This window comes from Aegilops tauschii, chromosome 5 (genome assembly GCF_002575655.3).
Source record: "Aegilops tauschii subsp. strangulata cultivar AL8/78 chromosome 5, Aet v6.0, whole genome shotgun sequence".
NCBI lineage: Eukaryota > Viridiplantae > Streptophyta > Magnoliopsida > Poales > Poaceae > Aegilops > Aegilops tauschii.
Window position 1 is genome coordinate 472957598 of NC_053039.3, and position 18880 is coordinate 472976477.

An 18880-nucleotide genomic window follows, 5' to 3' on the forward strand; every position below is an offset into this window, starting at 1 on the left:
GTGGCCAGAAAAAAGTTCATTAGTGGGGTCGTGAGCTAATGAATATGACGTTGCAGTTGTTTCGCTCCATCTCAAAAAGGTAAATACGAGATTGGCTGGGAAAGATTTGGTAGGAGGATTTTTCTACGGGACCTATGCTTCAGTGTTTCTCTATGGGGTCCACACGTAGGACCCATGAGAATTTCTTTACGGCGTATTGAGCAGTGTAAATATTTTCTGAGTCTAATATAAATAAGTAGTGGCCGAAAAAAATGCTCATTGGTTGCGCTGGTGAGTTGATGGGTATGGCAGTATAGTGCAACAGTTATTTCGTCCTAACAAAAAAAAAGCACTCCTTCCCACATGGTCTTTCATGTAGGTATTTCCAACAGGGTAGAGTTCATGCGAAACTATGCGAATATATCTTTATCATGTCATTGTACTACACGACCTATCCCCTGGTGCCTTTTTACTTTTTTTATTAGCAGATTATACACAAACATGGTACGTGCCTTTCTAATTTTTCTGATCAAATTATAGACGTTCATGGTACGTGTCAAACCCTCATTTTTTACTCTAAAAAAACCCACATTTTTTTCACGTGAGCGTGTCAAACCCACAATTTTTTCTAGTTTAAGCATATAATTTATTCGCCCCTGCGCGCCGAGAATTAAAATTTTAAGTTAATTAGGCTCGATGGCAAAAGTTTCTCAACGAAACCCACAGTTCCACCCTAATCCCCATTATCTCATCTGGCGTCGCCCCGATCCAATCTTGCGCCGTCTCCTTCCTTTCACCGTCTCGATCCAATCTGCTAGCATCCCCCCTCCGCCGCTCCTCTCCAGCAGCCCCCACGCTCCGACTCCCGCCCCGTCCACCTCCGCCGCCCCCACCATCGACGCAACAACCACCGCCACCGCCGCCATCGAGACCGCGGAGGAAGCCGTTGCAGCACCGGTGGTGGAAGAGGCGCCGCCGACGCCGCAGGCAGCCGCGCTCGGTAGGAGCAGCCTCTGCACGGGACAATTCTCCACATGATCTGGTGACGCAAGCCGTCGACCCACCGGAAGTACTCCGTGTCGTGCGGCTGCTCTTCTGGACGCTCTCGGCGCTGCTCGTCCATGGCGTGATCTCCGCTACCGCTGCCTCCAACCACGCTGACCTCTTGCTCCAGTTCTTCCACTTGGCTTACAGCTGGGCGGGTTCTGGGCTTCTGGCTGGAGCCAGCCACCGTGGCGCTCCTCTACCACGCCCGCTGCATCCTCCTCGAGACCATGCCGCCCTTCTCTGTTTCCCTGACGAGGCCACTGTCGCAGGCATTTTGCAGCGCTGCTCCCATCCAGATGCTTTGTTGTGGCGCTCCTCCTGTCATTCTCTCCATTTAAATGTTTGAGCGAGAAATCAATGGCGCTTTCTGGCTGTGCGGGAGTGGACATGTTCAGCGTGTGTGGGATTTCTCATGTTCAAAGCTGACATCGTCGATGAGAAGACTGAACCCAAGGTGAGCAAAATGTTTCTTCTTGTATTTTTGACGTGTTTACCCATGCTTCTATTAGTATGTGTATACTCTGGAGATAATGACTAACGTTGGCACCTGCAGCTTAGCAACACTTAGATAGCAATTGATGTTTTTCAACTGAAATATGCAATCGCTAGGAGTTTTATACTTTTATTTTTCAATTACATGAGTGCAGCAAGCATGAGCAGGACGGACTATTGGGGATATGATAGGCAAACAATTTGCTAACACAGAACATATATCTGAACAATGATAGCCTGATTAGCTGAAATCTTTTTGAGCAGGCTGAAGGTGGAGGAGGGCGTGGACGGGATTTGGTCCCAGCATTGCACTCAGAGATGCTCTAATATTTAAGGAGTCCTTGTTTCTTATATTATATTTTATCACATTGCCATCAAATTAAATTGCTTGATTGAGTAAATAGCTTCATAATGTACTAGTAAATCTTTGCTACCATTATTGGCAAGTTTTTGTAAGTAATCTTTCTAGTCAAGCACTTGTGTATCATCTATAGTAATCTTAAGTTTTGCCATTTTTCTCTTCTGAATTTTCTCATCTTGTTTTCATAGGCTTGCTGGCTGCGTCTTCTATGCTACTTGGTACACTCGTTAGACCCCAAAGCGATGAAATCTTCATTTTTTGTTAATACAATATTACATGAAATGCTTATTAATAGTGCTGCTTATTTAAAGTACTACGTTACAGAATCTGTTTTGTTAATTTTTACCATCAATGCAAAGACAAACATGTATTTGCGTGCTAATTTTGCTACTTTATTACATTCATGTTTGTTTTAGGAAAGTACATATGCGCATGAAAAATTGTTGCATTGTCTAAGGTCCAATTCCAAACTAGTTGAAGTGGAATTCATTTAGTTAGTTTTATGACACATGCTAGTAAGTATTTTGCAATTCATTTAGTTCCACTCTTTTTCATCTTGCACGTTCTGGTACTACAATCATGCCACTAGTTCGGGAGAGTGAGAGGGAAAGGAGGGCATTCCTCGCGGAACATAAACGCATGGGTGATGTGTATGCTAAGCTAAGGGGTGCATTGATTACATGTACTTTAACCATTATACCTCTAGCTCAAGGTTATGCATGTTATCTTGTCAATTTTCATCTCATTATGATGCAACGTTGTTGTGTTTGTCATTTATAGGCATCGGGAGGAGTTAGCCGCAAGACTTGAAGCACAAGAGAGAGCATTTGAAGAGATACAAAAGAAGCAGCAAGAAGAATTGGAAGCTCTAAAGAAGATCCAACAAGAGAAGAATGAAGCCTAGGCAAAGAAGCAAAAGGAGATGGATAATCTGCTTGATTTTCTCTTGAGGGCTCAAGCAACTTAGCAAGCAACTCTGTAGTCCCAGTCCAAACCAGATGGTTCATGAAAGCCATCCTTACATTGCAATCATCAGGACAACATATGTGGTCTTTAGTTAATATTAATTTTCATCTTGTCTATTGTCTATGTCAAACTTGAGTCATTTTTGTTTACAGAAGGATTTGGCTGATAATATGATTTGTCTTACATATCAATTTATGATGTGATTTTTCTCTACAACTTTTTTATATAATATGATGTGATGTGATGTGAAGTAAATACTTATTTTCATCGCAATTTAGATTCGAAAGAAAGTAAATATATTTTGACGACTTCATCTACATCCATAATAAAAGTAGTGGCACTAGTAGTGGGATAGCCGCTCGGGTGATGATCTGGCATAATGTTAGTGACGTTGCCTTGTCATCGAATATGGTACAATATGGCATATTTTCTCCTAATATGTGACATTAATTGACCATCATGGAAATAGGAAGTCGATGACGTTCTATATAACGTCACCGAAGGTCCCAATTTCGATGACGTTTTTGTGCGTGCGCCGTCACTAGGAGTAATCTGTGACGGGGATTTCGTGACGATGCTTGTGACGCCCGTAAAATGTCACTAGGGGGTAATTTGTGACGTTATTAGCTATTTGATGACATTTTTTAGCTCGTCATAGTAGGCCCTATCTCTTGTAGTGAACGGGCGCCCTCGCGCCCGCATCCAGCGCCCGTTCGGGCTGTGCCCGTTAGCGCCCGTGCCCGCATCGGCCTCGTGGGCAAATGACACGTGGGGCCCAGCCCCTGAACATTTAAAAGAAAGAAATAAAGAAAAATAAATAAATAAATAAGTAAATAAAAATGTTAACTAATTAATTAATTAACTAAATTAATCCTGTTTAATTAAACTAATTAAACATTAGTTACCTAATTAACTAATTAAACTGATTAATAGGTTGATTAGGTTTTTGTACCTATGGCATGTGGGTCCCACACGTCAGCGACCCAGTCAACACCTCTGTTGACTGCTGACGTCAGCGTGCACTGTTCTGGATAATGTTGGATTAAATTAATTAAATAAATTCTAAAAATGATTTAAAACTTTAGAAAATCATATAAAATAAACCGTAGCTCACATGGAAATACTTTCTACATGAAAGTTGCTCAGAACGACGAAACGAATCCGAATACACAGCCCGTTCGCCCGCCACACATCCCTAGCATAGCGAACCTGCAACATTTCACCTCCGGTTCGTTTGTCCGAAAACGCGAAATACCGGGGATACTTTCCCGGATGTTTCCCCCCTTCGTCGGTATCACCTCCTACCGCGTTAGGGCACACCTAGCACCGCGCATTGTTTGTCATGCACCGTCGTGCTTATGTTTGCATTATAATTATTGTTTCTTCCCCCTCTTCTCTCGTTAGACACCGAGACCGACGCCGCTGCTACCCAGTACGACTACGGTGTTGACGACCCCTCCTTCTCAGCCGAGATTCCAGGCAAGCCCCCCCTTGATCACCAGATATCGCCTATTCCTTGTCTCTACTGCTTGCATTAGAGTAGTGTAGCATGTTACTGCTTTCAGTTAATCCTATTCTGCTGCATAGCCTGTCATTGTTGCTATAATTGTTGATACCTTTACCTGCTATTCTAATGCTTAGTATAGGATGCTAGTGTTCCATCAGTGGCCCTACACTCTTGTCCGTCTGCCATGCTATACTACTGGGCCGTGATCACTTCGGGAGGTGATCACGGGCATATACTCTGTTACATTACTTATGATACTGTTCGGAGATGGGGGCTGAAGGGGCAGGTGGCTCCATCCCGGTAGAGGTGGGCCTGGGTTCCTGACGGCCCCCGACTGTTACTTTGTGGCGAAGCGACAGGGCAGGTTGAGACTACCTAGCTGAGAGGTGGGCCTGGCCCTGGTCGGCATTCGCGGTTACTTAAAAATAACACGCTTAACGAGTTCTTGGTATTTGATCTGAGTCTGGCCATCTGGTCTATACGCACTAACCAACTACACGGGAAAGATATGGGCACTCGACGTCGTGGTATCAGCCGAAGCCTTCGTGACGTCAGCGACTGAGCGGCGCGCGCCAGGTTGGACCGCGTAACGCAACTTCCTTTGAAATGGAGGTTGCTAGGTCTGCTCTCCGGCCGCGTACGCAACGTGCAGGTGTGCAATGGGTGATGGGTCCAGACCCCTGCGCGCATAGGATTTAGACCGGCGTGCTGACCTCTCTGTTGTGCCTAGGTGGGGCTGCGACGTGTTGATCTTCCGAGGCCGGGCATGACCCAGGAAAGTGTGTCCGGCCAAATGGGATCGAGCGTGTTGGGTTATGTGGTGCACCCCTGCAGGGAAGTTTATCTATTCGAATAGCCGTGTCCCTCGGTAAAAGGACGACCCGGAGTTGTACCTCGACCTTATGACAACTAGAACCGGATACTTAATAAAACACACCCTTCCAAGTGCCAGATATAACCCGGTGATCACTCTCTAACAGGGCGACGAGGAGGGGATCGCCGGGTAGGTTTATGCTATGCGATGCTACTTGGTGAACTTACCATCTACTCGCTTCTACATGCTGCAAGATGGAGGTGGCCTGAAACGTAGTCTTCGACAGGATTAGCTATCCCCCTCTTATTCTGGCATTCTGTAGTTCAGTCCACCGATATGGCCCTTTACACATATACCCATGCATATGTAGTGTAGCTCCTTGCGTGCGAGTACTTTGGATGAGTACTCACGGTTGCTTTTCTCCCTCTTTTCCCCCTTTCCTTTCTACCTGGTTGTCGCAACCAGATGCTGGAGCCCAGGAGCCAGACGCCACCGTCGACGACGACTCCTACTACACCGGAGGTGCCTACTACTACGTGCAAGCCGCTGACGACGGCCAGGAGTAGTTTAGGAGGATCCCAGGCAGGAGGTCTGCGCCTTTTTCGATCTGTATCCCAGTTTGTGCTAGCGTTCTTAAGGCAAACTTGTTTAACTTATGTCTGTACTCAGATATTGTTGCTTCCGCTGACTCGTCTATGATCGAGCACTTGTATTCGAGCCCTCGAGGCCCCTGGCTTGTATTATGATGCTTGTATGACTTAATTTATTTTTAGAGTTGTGTTGTGATATCTTCCCGTGGGTCCCTGATCTTGATCGTACACATTTGCGTGTATGATTAGTGTAGATTGAATCGGGGGCATCACACACTTGGTCGAAGGAGGCCTACACGTGGACCGACGAGTACCGCGAGTGGGTGAGTGTGACTCCGATCCACTACGCCGCGACGCCGGAGGAGGAGGCGGCCCACCATGAGCGCTTGAAGGTGCACTGGCTCGCCTAGGAGGAGGCCGACGGCGAGCGGCAGATGCGCTTGGAGCAGCTGCTGCAACACAACGTAGAGGCGCTGCTGCTTGAGCAGTTGGAGCGCGCCCGGCGGGCCGCAATGTCGCCGCCCCAGCAGACGCCGGAGGAGGCTGCCCTGGAAGCGTACCAAGCGGCGTTCGGGTGGGCTGGCCCTGCCCCCGTCTTCATCGACCTCACCGGCGGCGATGGTGATGGCGACGTCAAGGGCAAGGCAGACGACGTCTAGGGCAGCGTGAGGGCACAGACTTTTTTATGTTTTCATTAATGTTTAATTAGGTTTAAGTGGACTTTGGACAGTGGTTGACCAGCCACTTAATATTTAATTATGTTTATTCCTGCGACCTGCTTTTTCTACGACGGCATATTTGGGTCCGTTTCCCGTTGGACGGTCAAGCCGATCCATTTGAAAATGCGGACGCGCACGTCCGCCTGGCCGACCCAAACGGACAAAAAGCGGACAAAGCGCGCATCCATTTGGGTCACCGCGTTGGCGCGCCAACCCAAATGGACGACGCTTTTGTCCGTTTTTTCTGTTTAGGTCGGCCGCTCGCTCGGCGTTCGCCCTGTTTAAGATTTGGGTCGGCAGTGCGCCCAACGACCGCGGCCCATTTAATGTCCGCGCACAAATTTTAAAAAGGCCTGCGGCCATAGATCATGCCAGTGGCCATGCCATCGCCCAAAGTTCATGCCGGCACCATGCCAGCGGCCGACATACAATGTCAGTTTCAAAAAAGCACCACACAATTTATGCTGGCACACTTGCCAGCGGCCGGCACACATGCCAGCACACAAAAGGGGTGGAAGTTCGACCATGCCATCGCGGCATGGTCATGCCAGCACACTTGCCGGCATACAAAAAAGGATGGCGCTCGCCGCCATAGATCACTCGTTGTCGAACATGAGCAACTCGGCCTGCATCTTCTTGAACCACGGCCTCTTCCTTGGCGACACGGTGTTGAGATCCACCTTCATAATCTCCACCCCGTCATCATGCTAGCGAGAGCCACTTCTTTTGCCTTGGTCTTTGCATTGGCGGCCTCGATCTCTAGCATCTTGGCTTGCTTCTCCGCCTCCATCTCAAGCATCCTCCTTTGGATCTCCATGAAGGCGTTCATTTTCTCTTCCTTGTCTTGCCGACGCTTCTCCTCCCTTGAGTCCTTCTTGGTCATCATGCCCTCCACGGTTGCGATCAAGGCGATCGACGCCGCATCCCACATGCCCTCCTTCTTGGAGTTGGTCTTCCCCCGCGGACGTGCCTTCTCGCCCTCCCCAACCTCCTCCACGGCTTTCTTCCCCCCACGCGCCATGAGGGCGGCAAATTGTGCCTTGAACTTCTCCTCGCCTTTGATGACTCTCCAAAAATGGGAGAGGTTGAAGGACTTGCCTTCGTGTTGGACCTGGAATGCCTCCAAAGCTTGGAATGCCTACAAATGAGTTGCATGCAAGCATATTGGCAAATGGATACGGAAATTGACATACAAGCATAAATGGAATGACACAAAGAGGGGCGCTTGCATGCATACCATGTCTTGCATGCCGATGGCGCTCACGGTGCGTGCCTTGATGCTCGCAAGAGTGGCACAAAACTTGTTGCACTCTTGTTGGATCACCTTCCATCGCTTCGAAATGGATACCCACTCGCGCGTGCTTTGCATTTGGTACGACGAAAACTTCTTGCATCCATGGAACTCGCCATGGACACGAGTCCAAAAGGTTGATGCCTTTTGTTCTTCATCGGTCTTGGGGTCTTGCCCAATGTTCCTCCAACACTCACAAATGAGCTTGTTTTCGGCCACCGTGTATGCCTTCGTCTACCTGCTCTTGCGCTTCAGCTTCACCCCGGCGGCTTGGTTGGCGATCTCGTCCTCGGAAAATGGCTCCCCGTCAATGTCCAACTCATCCTCTTCCTCGAGGCCGTAGTCCTCCGGAAACTCGTGGTCGAGCGGGAAGCCGTCCAGGTCCAGGCCGACCTGATCTTGCATGAAGGTAGTTTGCATGCCAGCTTGATCAAAGGTCAACGGGGTGAACGGCCCTCGACCATCCTAGCTTTGTGTCTCATCGGGATCGTAGCTAGCCGCGGCGGTACCGCCAGCGGCCGCCGTACCACCCTCTAAGATGATGTTCTGCATGAAATCGTCGTCGCCGACATTCTGTCGAGCAGGTTGCGGGCGCCAGGGAGCATGTCGGCTGGCATCTCCCGCGTGTGTTTCCTCGCCCCACCGGATGACGAGCCACCGGCTACCAGTGTGGCGTCGAGCACTACTGGAATTAGCTTATTTGCCGTCTGCCAGTTCTTTGCCGTCTGCTGGCTGACGGCAAAGAAGGTCTTTGCCGTCCGCTTCAGGAAAACGGACGGCAAAGAACTGGCTGATGGCAAAGAAGGTCTTTGCCATCAGCCTGTTCTTTGCCGCCGTCCGCTAGCAGACGGCAAAGAGGAAACAAAGCGGACGACAAAGGGTGGGCGGACGGCAAAGATGTGACCTAACTAACGGCCGAGCCCCACCCCGCCGTTGCCCCACCTCCTCTATCCCTATCCCCTCTCTCTCCCGCTCGTCTCTCCCTCTCCCTCCCGCGAGAAGCTACGCCGGCCGATTCCGGCAAGCTCCGGCGGGATTCGACGACGCCCGCCCCACAGTCGAGAGCCTCCCGACCCCGCGCCGCTGCGCCACCTCGCCTCCGCCCGCCCGTGCGCGCTGCCACCTCACCATTTCCCCTCACCCTTGTCTTCCTCGCTCAGATCCGCCGCCGCCTCCTCCTCCGCCAAGCCCGCCGCCCCCAAGGTCCGATCTTCCGCGTCCCTTCCCCTTCCTTCCCCGGCCCGATCCTCTGTTTCTTTTCTTTTCTTGTCTGATCTCCTTTTTTATGTTGGATTTGGAAGCGCAGGCGAGGTCCATGGACGACATCGACGACGACGATGATGAGGACGAGGAGGAGGGGGAGGACGACCAGGACATGCGCGACCCCACCCCCGAGCCCGACGAGCTCGACGAGGACATCGTCGAGTCCGACCTCGAGCTCGACCACGACGGCGTCGTCCACCCCGACCACGACGACGCGCCACAGAAGGTCCCCTGCTCTGTTCACCCCCATCTCTGTTTCCTTGTTTCCATCATCGTTCTGCTCTGCTCTGCTAGTCTAGATTCGCGGTCAACTCGCATCACAGCAAGCACTAGTTATCGCTCCTGGTCTTGGCCCCTTCGGGGGTTCACAGTGGACTGACCGGATGCAGGAAATGTGCCAACTTCCTCTGGCGAAACCCTGCTACCTTGCCCTAGATGTCTAAATTGTTGCCTTTTAGCCCAAGATTATGCTGTTTTCTTCTCTAACTTGTCACACACCACTGTCCTGCTCCAGTCTAGCTCTTTTATTACCACCTGCAACCAAGGATGTTCTTTTTTTCTTCTTTATTTAATGATGATGATTCGTCAATTCTCACTGCCCTCTTACTGTTCTAGTCTAGTTGTTCATAACCATGTCAGCCTAGCTGTTTATGACCATGATACCTTGCTCCACATTGTTGTTACCTGACACAGCCTAGGATTATACTATTTTCTTGTCCACAAGTCCAATGATATCTTGCGCAAGCAGACCGCTCTCAAGGTTGGTTCTTCATAATAACTTGTCTATCAACGTGCTTCTTCTGCTTCTAGAGGTTAATTAATTGTTCTGCCAAGCAGACTGCTCTCAAGGGCTTGTGCTTATCTTGTGTATCAATGTTCTTGTTCTGCTTCTAGCACTGGGTCTGTCCCTTCTATTGAGGAAGCCGGCTGGCAGACTGCTGTCATCACTAAATCCCTAACGCTGGGTCATGTTAACTCCATTTGATTGTCAAATTGCTTAGATAACTCAATTTGATTGTGCTCATAGTGATTCTGGCATGCTATATTTTTCATTGCGGTGAATGGTATTCTCTTTTCCCACACAGCATGATTTCCCCTTTTGGGGCCTCTCTGCTTCAAATTATTCCATATGATTGTAATATGCGGCCTTGAAAAACTCCTATGGTTTTCTATGATGCACTCAAACATCCTGTCGATCATATTGTATCAAGAGAGGCCGTGACATTGCAACCCAGTGATTTTCCTATTTATGAGTTTTTAGGTCCTGTGAACCAATTAGGCCCTTGGTCATTTCTTGAACTCAATCAGTAACTCATTTGTGGAAAAAACTTGACGATGTGTGTACCTGTGTGTTCTGTTCTGTTTTGAAGTGGATAACATTGCCTCGTGTTTCACTTGGAAATAACTTATGTTTGTTGAATAATAGGAATTTATGCACCATTTCTATTTGTTCATAACTCTTAAACTAGCACTGCTCTCCTTAAAATTTCTAATCAGGCTAACTGCTGTTTTGTGCTCCACAGATACAACGGTCCAGCAAGCTGCTATGGTGGTCAAGTGTGTGCTGCCTAGGAAAATAGATATTTAGTTTTAGGTCATTTCTTGTAATTTCAGATATGGAGTGCTTGTCTTTAGTTTTTGTTTTTACTTTGTGAAACTTGCTACCTATGGATGAAACTGTGTAATATTGATGAAACTATGTATATGTATGGATGAAACTTGCTACTATTGGTAACATGTGTTGGATATCCTATATTGGTCATATATATATATATGTGTGTGTTTGATTTTCTGTGAAAATGAATGGATATAAGAAGAAACCGAATTAATGCCTATTTCGTCTCTTTGCCATCTGCCAGCAGATGGCAAAGAGCCTGTAGTCTTTGCCGTCAGCGGCGGATGGCAAAGGCTGCCGTTAGACGCCTAACGGACTAACAGCGAATTTATTGCCGTCGGCTTTCTTTGCCGTCCGCCGCTGATGGCAAAGGCCCCTTTGCCGTCCGCTTCAGAAAGCAGACGGCAAAGAAGCTCTTTACCGTAGCCTACTTTGCCGGAGCCTTTTGCCGTCCGCGGCAGACGGCAAAGGCCTTTGCCGTTCGCCATCCTTGCCTTTGCCGTCTGCCGTGGCAGACGGCAAAGTAGCTGATTCCTGTAGTGGAGGTTGATGGATGATACGTCCATTTTGCATCATGCTTTTATATTGATATTTATTGCATTATGGGCTGTTATTACACATTATGTCACAATATTTATGCCTATTCTCTCTTATTTTACAAGGTTTGCATGAAGAGGGAGAATGCCGGCAGCTGGAATTCTGGGCGGGAAAAGGAGCAAATATTAGAGACGTATTCTGCACAACTCCAAAAGTCCTGAAACTCCACGGAAGTCATTTTTGGAAATAATAAAAAATACTGAGCGAAGAAAATACCAAAGGGGGTCCACACCCTGGCCACGAGGGTGGGGGGCGCGCCCTACCCCCCTGGTCGCGCCCCCTGCCTCGTGGGCCCCCGGCAGGCCTCCGGTGCCCATCTTCTGCTATATGAAGTCTTTCGACCGGGAAAAAATATAAGCAAGCTTTCGGGAAGAAACTCCGCCGCCACGAGGCGGAACCAATCTAGGGCTCCGGCAGAGCTGTTCTGCCAGGGAAACTTCCCTCCGGGAGGGGGAAATCATCGCCATCGTCATCACCAACGATCCTCTTATCGGGAGGGGATCAACCTTCATCAATATCTTCACCAGCACCATCTCCTCTCAAACCCTAGTTCATCTCTTGTATCCAATCTTTGTCCCAAAGCCTCAGATTGGTACCTGTGGGTTGCTAGTAGTGTTGATTACTCCTTGTAGTTGATGCTAGTTGGTTTATTTGGTGGAAGATCATATGTTCAGATCCTATATGCATATTAATACCCCTCTGATTATGAACATGAATATGCTTTGTGAGTAGTTATGTTTGTTCCTGAGGACATGGGAGAAGTCTTGCTATTAGTAGTCAGGTGAATTTGGTATTCGTTCGATATTTTGATGAGATGTATGTTGTCTTTCCTCTAGTGGTGTTATGTGAACGTCGACTACATGACACTTCACCATTATTTGGGCCTAGTGGAAGGCATTGGGAAGTAATAAGTAGATGATGGGTTGCTAGAGTGACAGAAGCTTGAACCCTAGTTTATGCGTTGCTTCGTAAGGGGCTGATTTGGATCCATATGTTTCATGCTATGGTTAGGTTTACCTTAATACTTCTTTTGTAGTTGCGGATGCTTGCAATAGGAGTTAATCATAAGTGGGATGCTTGTCCAAGTAAGGACAGCACCCAATCACCGGTCCACCCACATATCAAATTATCAAAGTACCGAACGCGAATCATATGAACGTGATGAAAACTAGCTTGACGATAATTCCCATGTGTCCCCGAGAGCGCTTTTCTCTATATAAGAGTTTGTCCTGGCTTGTCCTTTGCTACAAAAAGGATTGGGCCATCTTGCTGCATTTTATTTACACTTGTTACTTGTTACCCGTTACAAATTACCTTATCACAAAACTATCTGTTACCGATAATTTCAGTGCTTGCAGAGAATATCTTGCTGAAAACCACTTATCATTTCCTTCTGCTCCTCGTTGGGTTCGACACTCTTACTTATCGAAAGGACTACGATAGATCCCCTATACTTGTGGGTAATCAAGACTCTTTTCTGGTGCCGTTGCCGGGGAGTGAAGCGCCTTTGGTAGGTGGAATTTGGTAAGGAAAATTTTATATAGTGTGCTGAAATTTACTGTCACTTGCTACTATGGAAAGTAATCCTTTGAGGGGCTTGTTCGGGGTATCTTCACCCCGACCAGTAGAGCAAATAATTGCTCCTCAACCTAATGAACCTATTGAAAATGTCTACTTTGAAATTCCTTCGGGTATGATAGAGAAACTGCTGGCTAATCCTTTTACAGGAGATGGAACATTGCATCCCGATTTACACTTAATCTATGTGGATGAAGTTTGTGGATTATTTAAGCTTGCAGGTATGCCCGATGATGTTATCAAGAAGAAAGTATTCCCTTTATCTTTGAAGGGAGAGGCATTGACATGGTATAGGCTATGTGATGATATGGGATCATGGAACTACAAACGACTGAAATTGGAATTTCATCAGAAGTTTTATCCTATGCATCTTGTTCATCGTGATCGTAATTATATATATAATTTTTGGCCTCGCGATGGAGAAAGCATTGCTCAAGCTTGGGGGAGGCTTAAGTCAATGTATATTCATGCCCCAATCATGAGCTCTCAAGAGAAATGATTATTCAAAATTTTTATGCTCGGCTTTCTCGTAATAATCAATCCATGCTCGATACTTCTTGTACTGGCTCCTTTATGATGAAGACTATTGAATTCAAATGGGATTTATTGGAAAGAATTAAACGCAACTCTGAAGGTTGGGACCTCGATGAAGGTAAGGAGTCAGGTATAACACCTAAGTTTGATTGTGTTAAATCTTTTATGGATACCGATGCTTTCCGTGAATTTAGCACTAAATATGGACTTGACTCTGAGATAGTAGCTTCTTTCTGCGAATCATTTGCTACTCATGTTGATCTCCCTAAGGAGAAGTGGTTTAAATATAATCCTCCCATTGAAGTAAAAGTAGTTGCACCTATTAAAGTTGAAGAAAAAACTATCACTTATAATGATCCTATTGTTCCTACTACTTATGTTGAGAAACCACCTTTCCCTGTTAGACTAAAGGATCATGCTAAAGCTTAAACTGTAGTCAACAAAAGTAATATTAGGACACACAAACCCCCTGAACAAATTAAAGTTGAACCTAATATTGCTATGGTTAAAGATCTCTTGGCTGATAATATCGATGGGCATGTTATTTACTTCTGTAATGAGACTACTAGAATTGCTAAACCTTGTGCTAAAGATAAACATAGACATGTGGTAGGCATGCCTGTTATTTCTGTTAAAATAGGAGATCATTGTTATCATGGCTTGTGTGATATGGGTGCTAGTGCTAGTGCCATACCTCATTCTTTTTACGAAGAAATTATGAATGATATTGCACCTGCTGAGATAGAAGATATCGATGTTACCATTAAGCTTGCCAATAGAGATACTATTTCACCGATTGGGATTGTTAGAGATGTTGAAGTCTTGTGTGGGAAGGTTAAATATCCTGCTGATTTTCTTGTTCTTGGTTCCCCACAAGATAGCTTTTGTCCCATCATATTTGGTAGACCCTTCTTGGACACTGTTAATGCTAGGATAGACCGCGAAAAGGATGTTGTTACTATTGGTTTGGGTGACATGTCTCATGAGTTTAATTTTGCTAAATTTAGTAGACAACACCGTGATGAGGAATTGCCTAGTAAAGGTGAAATTATTGGTCTTGCTTCTATTGCCGTGCCTCCTAATGATCCTTTAGAACAATATTTGCTCAACCATGAAAATGATATGTTCATGAATGAAAGAAGGGAGATAGATGAAGTATTCTTTAAACAAGGATCTATTCTGAAACACAACTTGCCTGTTGAAATCCTAGGGGATCCTCCTCCACCCAAGGGTGATCCCGTGTTTGAGCTTAAACCATTACCTGATACTCTTAAATATGCTTATCTTTTTTTTGAATATTTATTGTGAAGCAAAGCCCCACAGCCCTTTATTGAAATCGAACAACTGTACAAAAAAGAATAGTAGGAGTATATACAGGAGCTAAGAAACTAGCCTACAAAGCTAAGGTACAAGACTAGAACTACCTACCTGGACTAATTAGACTAAAGCATTTATCCAAGCTTTAAGCTTGATGCTGGTATCATCCTTGAGCCTATGAGTTAGGAGTGAAAGATCATGTACAAAGTTAGACCGCCAAGCAGCAAAAGTAGCTCTCTCCCCTCTAAAAGTTCTGCCATTCCTGAGGATCCAAATATTCCATGTTGCCGTCAACATTACTTCGAAGAAGAAAGGACGCCTGAAGCTTGAGCTAGCATGTTGGATACATTGCTGAATATCCGGCCCTCTTGACCAGTCAATAGAAAGGTAGTTCCAAACCCTCCGACTGAAATTACAGTTGAAGAACAAATGCAGCCTATCCTCATATGAAAATTCATGACAGATAACACAAAGATTATCATCCAGGGGGGATCTCTAGTGCCTGCGGATCAGAAGGTCCTTGGTGTTAAGCATGTCAAAGAAAAGTAACCATCCAAAGACTTTGATCTTCATGGTGCATCTGCTTTTCCACAACCATTTACATGGTTGAATTGTGGGCAAATGTGAGTGCATCAAGGTGTAGAAACTCTTGGCTGAGAAACTACCAGATCTGCCCGGGCAAACCCAAACATCTGGTATGCTTATCTTGATGAAAAGAAGATATATCCTGTTATTATTAGTTCTAACCTTTCAGAGAAGGAGGAAGAGAAATTATTGAAAACTCTGAAGAAGCACCGTGCTGCTATTGGATATACTCTCGATGATCTTAAGTGCATTAGTCCCACTCTATGTCAACACAACATAAATTTGGAGAAATACGCCAAACCAGTTATTGATCACCAACGACGGCTAGATCCTAAGATGAAAGAAGTGGTAAGAAAGGAAATATTAAAGCTCCTTGAGGCAGGTATAATTTATCCCGTTGCTGATAGTCAGCGGGTAAGTCCTGTCCATTGTGTCCCTAAGAAGGGAGGTATTATTGTCGTTCCTAATGATAAAGATGAATTGATCCCGCAAAGAATTATTACAGGTTATAGGATGGTAATTGATTTCCGCAAACTAAATAAAGCTACTAAAAAGATCATTACCCTTTGCCTTTTATTGATCAAATGCTAGAAAGATTATCCAAACATACACATTTTTGCTTTCTAGATGGTTACTCTGGTTTCTCTCAAATACCTGTGTCAGCCGAGGATCAAGAAAAGACCACTTTTACTTGCCCTTTTGGTACTTTTGCTTATAGACGTATGCCTTTCGGTTTATGTAATGCACCTGCTACCTTTCAAAGATGCATGATGGCTATATTCTCTGACTTTTGTGAAAAGATTTGTGAGGTTTTCATGGATGATTTCTCCGTTTATGGATCCTCTTTTGATGATTGCTTGAGCAACCTTGATCGAGTTTTGCAGAGATGTGAAGAAACTAATCTTGTCTTGAATTGGGAGAAATGCCACTTTATGGTTAATGAAGGCATTGTCTTGGGACATAAAATTTCTGAAAGAGGTATTGAAGTTGATAAAGCTAAAGTTGATGCTATTAAAAAGATGCCGTGTCCCAAGGACATCAAAGGTATAAGAAGTTTTCTGGGACATTCCAGTTTTTATAGGAGGTTCATTAAGGACTTCTCAAAAATTTCTCGGCCTCTGACTAATCTATTACAAAAAGATATTCCTTTTGTCTTTGATGATGATTGTGTAGAAGCATTTGATATACTTAAGAAAGCTTTGATTTCTGCACCTATTGTTCAACCACCTGATTGGAATTTACCTTTTGAAATTATGTGTGATGCTAGTGATTATGCTGTAGGTGCTGTTCTAGGACAAAGAGTTGATAAGAAATTAAATGTTATTCAATATGCTAGTAAAACTCTAGACAATCCTCAGAGAAATTATGCTACTACTGAAAAAGAATTTTTAGCAGTTGTATTTGCTTGTGATAAGTTCACACCTTATATTGTTGATTCTAGAGTAACTATTTACACTGATCATGCTGCTATTAAATATCTTATGGAAAATAAAGATGCTAAACCTAGACTTATTAGATGGGTTCTCTTGCTACAAGAATTTGATTTGCATATTATTGATAGAAAGGGAGCTGAGAACCCCGTTGCAGACAACTTGTCTAGGTTAGATAATGTTCTTGATGACCCATTACCTATTGATGACAGCTTTCCTGATGAACAATTAAATGTCATTAGTGCTTCTCGTACTGCTCCATGGTATGCTGATTATGCTAATTACATTGTTGCTAAATTTATACCACCTAGTTTCACATACCAACAAAAGAAAAAGTTTTTCTATGATTTGAGACATTACTTTTGGGATGACCCACATCTTTATAAAGAAGGAGTAGATGGTGTTATTAGACATTGTGTACCTGAGCATGAACAGGAACATATCCTACGCAAGTGTCACTCCGAGGCTTATGGAGGGCACCACGCTGGAGATAGAACTGCACATAAGGTATTGCAATCCAGTTTTTATTGGCCTACTCTCTTCAAGGATGCCCGTAAGTTTGTCTTATCTTGTGATGAATGCTAAAGAATTGGTAATATTAGTAGACATCAAGAAATGCCTATGAATTATTCACTTTTCATTGAACCATTTGATGTTTGGGGCTTTGATTATATGGGACCGTTTCCTTCCTCTAATGGATATATACATATTTTAGTTGCTGTTGATTACATTACTAAGTGGGTAGAGGCTATTCCAACTAGTAGTGCTGATCATAACACCTCTATTAAGATGCTTAAAGAAGTTATTTTTCCGAGGTTTGGAGTTCCTAGATATTTAATGACTGATGGTGGTTCACATTTTATTCACGGTGCCTTTCGTAAAATGCTTGCTAAATAGGATGTTAATCATAGAATTGCATCCCCTTATCACCCACAGTCTAGTGGTCAAGTAGAATTGAGTAATAGAGAGCTCAAATTAATTTTGCAAAAGACTGTTAATAGATCTAGAAAAAATTGGTCAAAGAAACTTGATGATGCATTATGGGCCTATAGAACTGCATATAAAAATCCTATGGGTATGTCTCCGTACAAAATGGTTTATGGAAAAGCATGTCACTTACCTCTCGAACTAGAACATAAGGCTTATTGGGCCATTAAAGAGCTCAATTATGATTTCAAACTTGCCTGTGAGAAGAGGTTATTTGACATTAGCTCACTTGATGAATGGAGAACCCAAGCCTATGAAAATGCCAAATTGTTTAAAGAAAAAGTTAAAAGATGGCATGACAAAAGGATACAAAAGCGTGAGTTTAATATAGGTGATTATAGTGTTGCTATACAACTCTCGTTTAAGATTTTTTGCAGGAAAACTTCTCTCAAAATGGGAAGGTCCTTACGTTATCGAGGAGGTCTATCGTTCCGGTGCCATAAAAATCAACAATTTCGAAGGCACAAATCTGAAGGTGGTGAACGGTCAAAGAATCAAACATTATATCTCAGGTAATCCCATAAATGTTGAAACCAATATTATTGAAACCGTAACCCCAGAGGAATACATAAGAGACACTTTCCAGAATGTTTCAGACTCTGAAAAGGAATAGGTATGTGGTACGGTAAGTAAACTGACTCCAAAACAGTTCTAATGGCAATTTTTCTCCGTTTTGGAATATTTAGAAAAATAGGAAAATAAGAAGCAGTCCGGGAAGGACACGAGGCTTCCACGAGGGTGGAGGGCGCGCTCCCCTGCCTCGTGGGCACCTCGTGCGCTCTCCGGACTCCGTTTTCTTGCACGATACTTCTTTTGGTCGGTAAAAATTCATTATATAATCTCCCAAAGGTTTTGACCACCGTATCACGCAAATATCCTCTATTTTTGTTTCGAGCTATTTTTCTGATAGATCTAGATCGCCATGACGTCCCCAAGTGCCCCCAAGGACAAGTTCTTCGAGAAGGTCATCAACCCCTACCTTGCAGAGGTGCTGCAACACCCTCAAACCATTGAGATGCATGAGGGGGTGCTGCACATCCGCGATGTTGAGGGACCAAGGAGGACCGGAAGTGTGGAGACAAGGCTCGAGGCAATGGAGCAACAAGTTTTCAAGTGTCAGGAGATGGTGGAGCGCGGACTTGACTCCAATCACATAATGATCATGGAGTTCACCAACAACCACAAGCTGGACACCAAGGACATCGGGG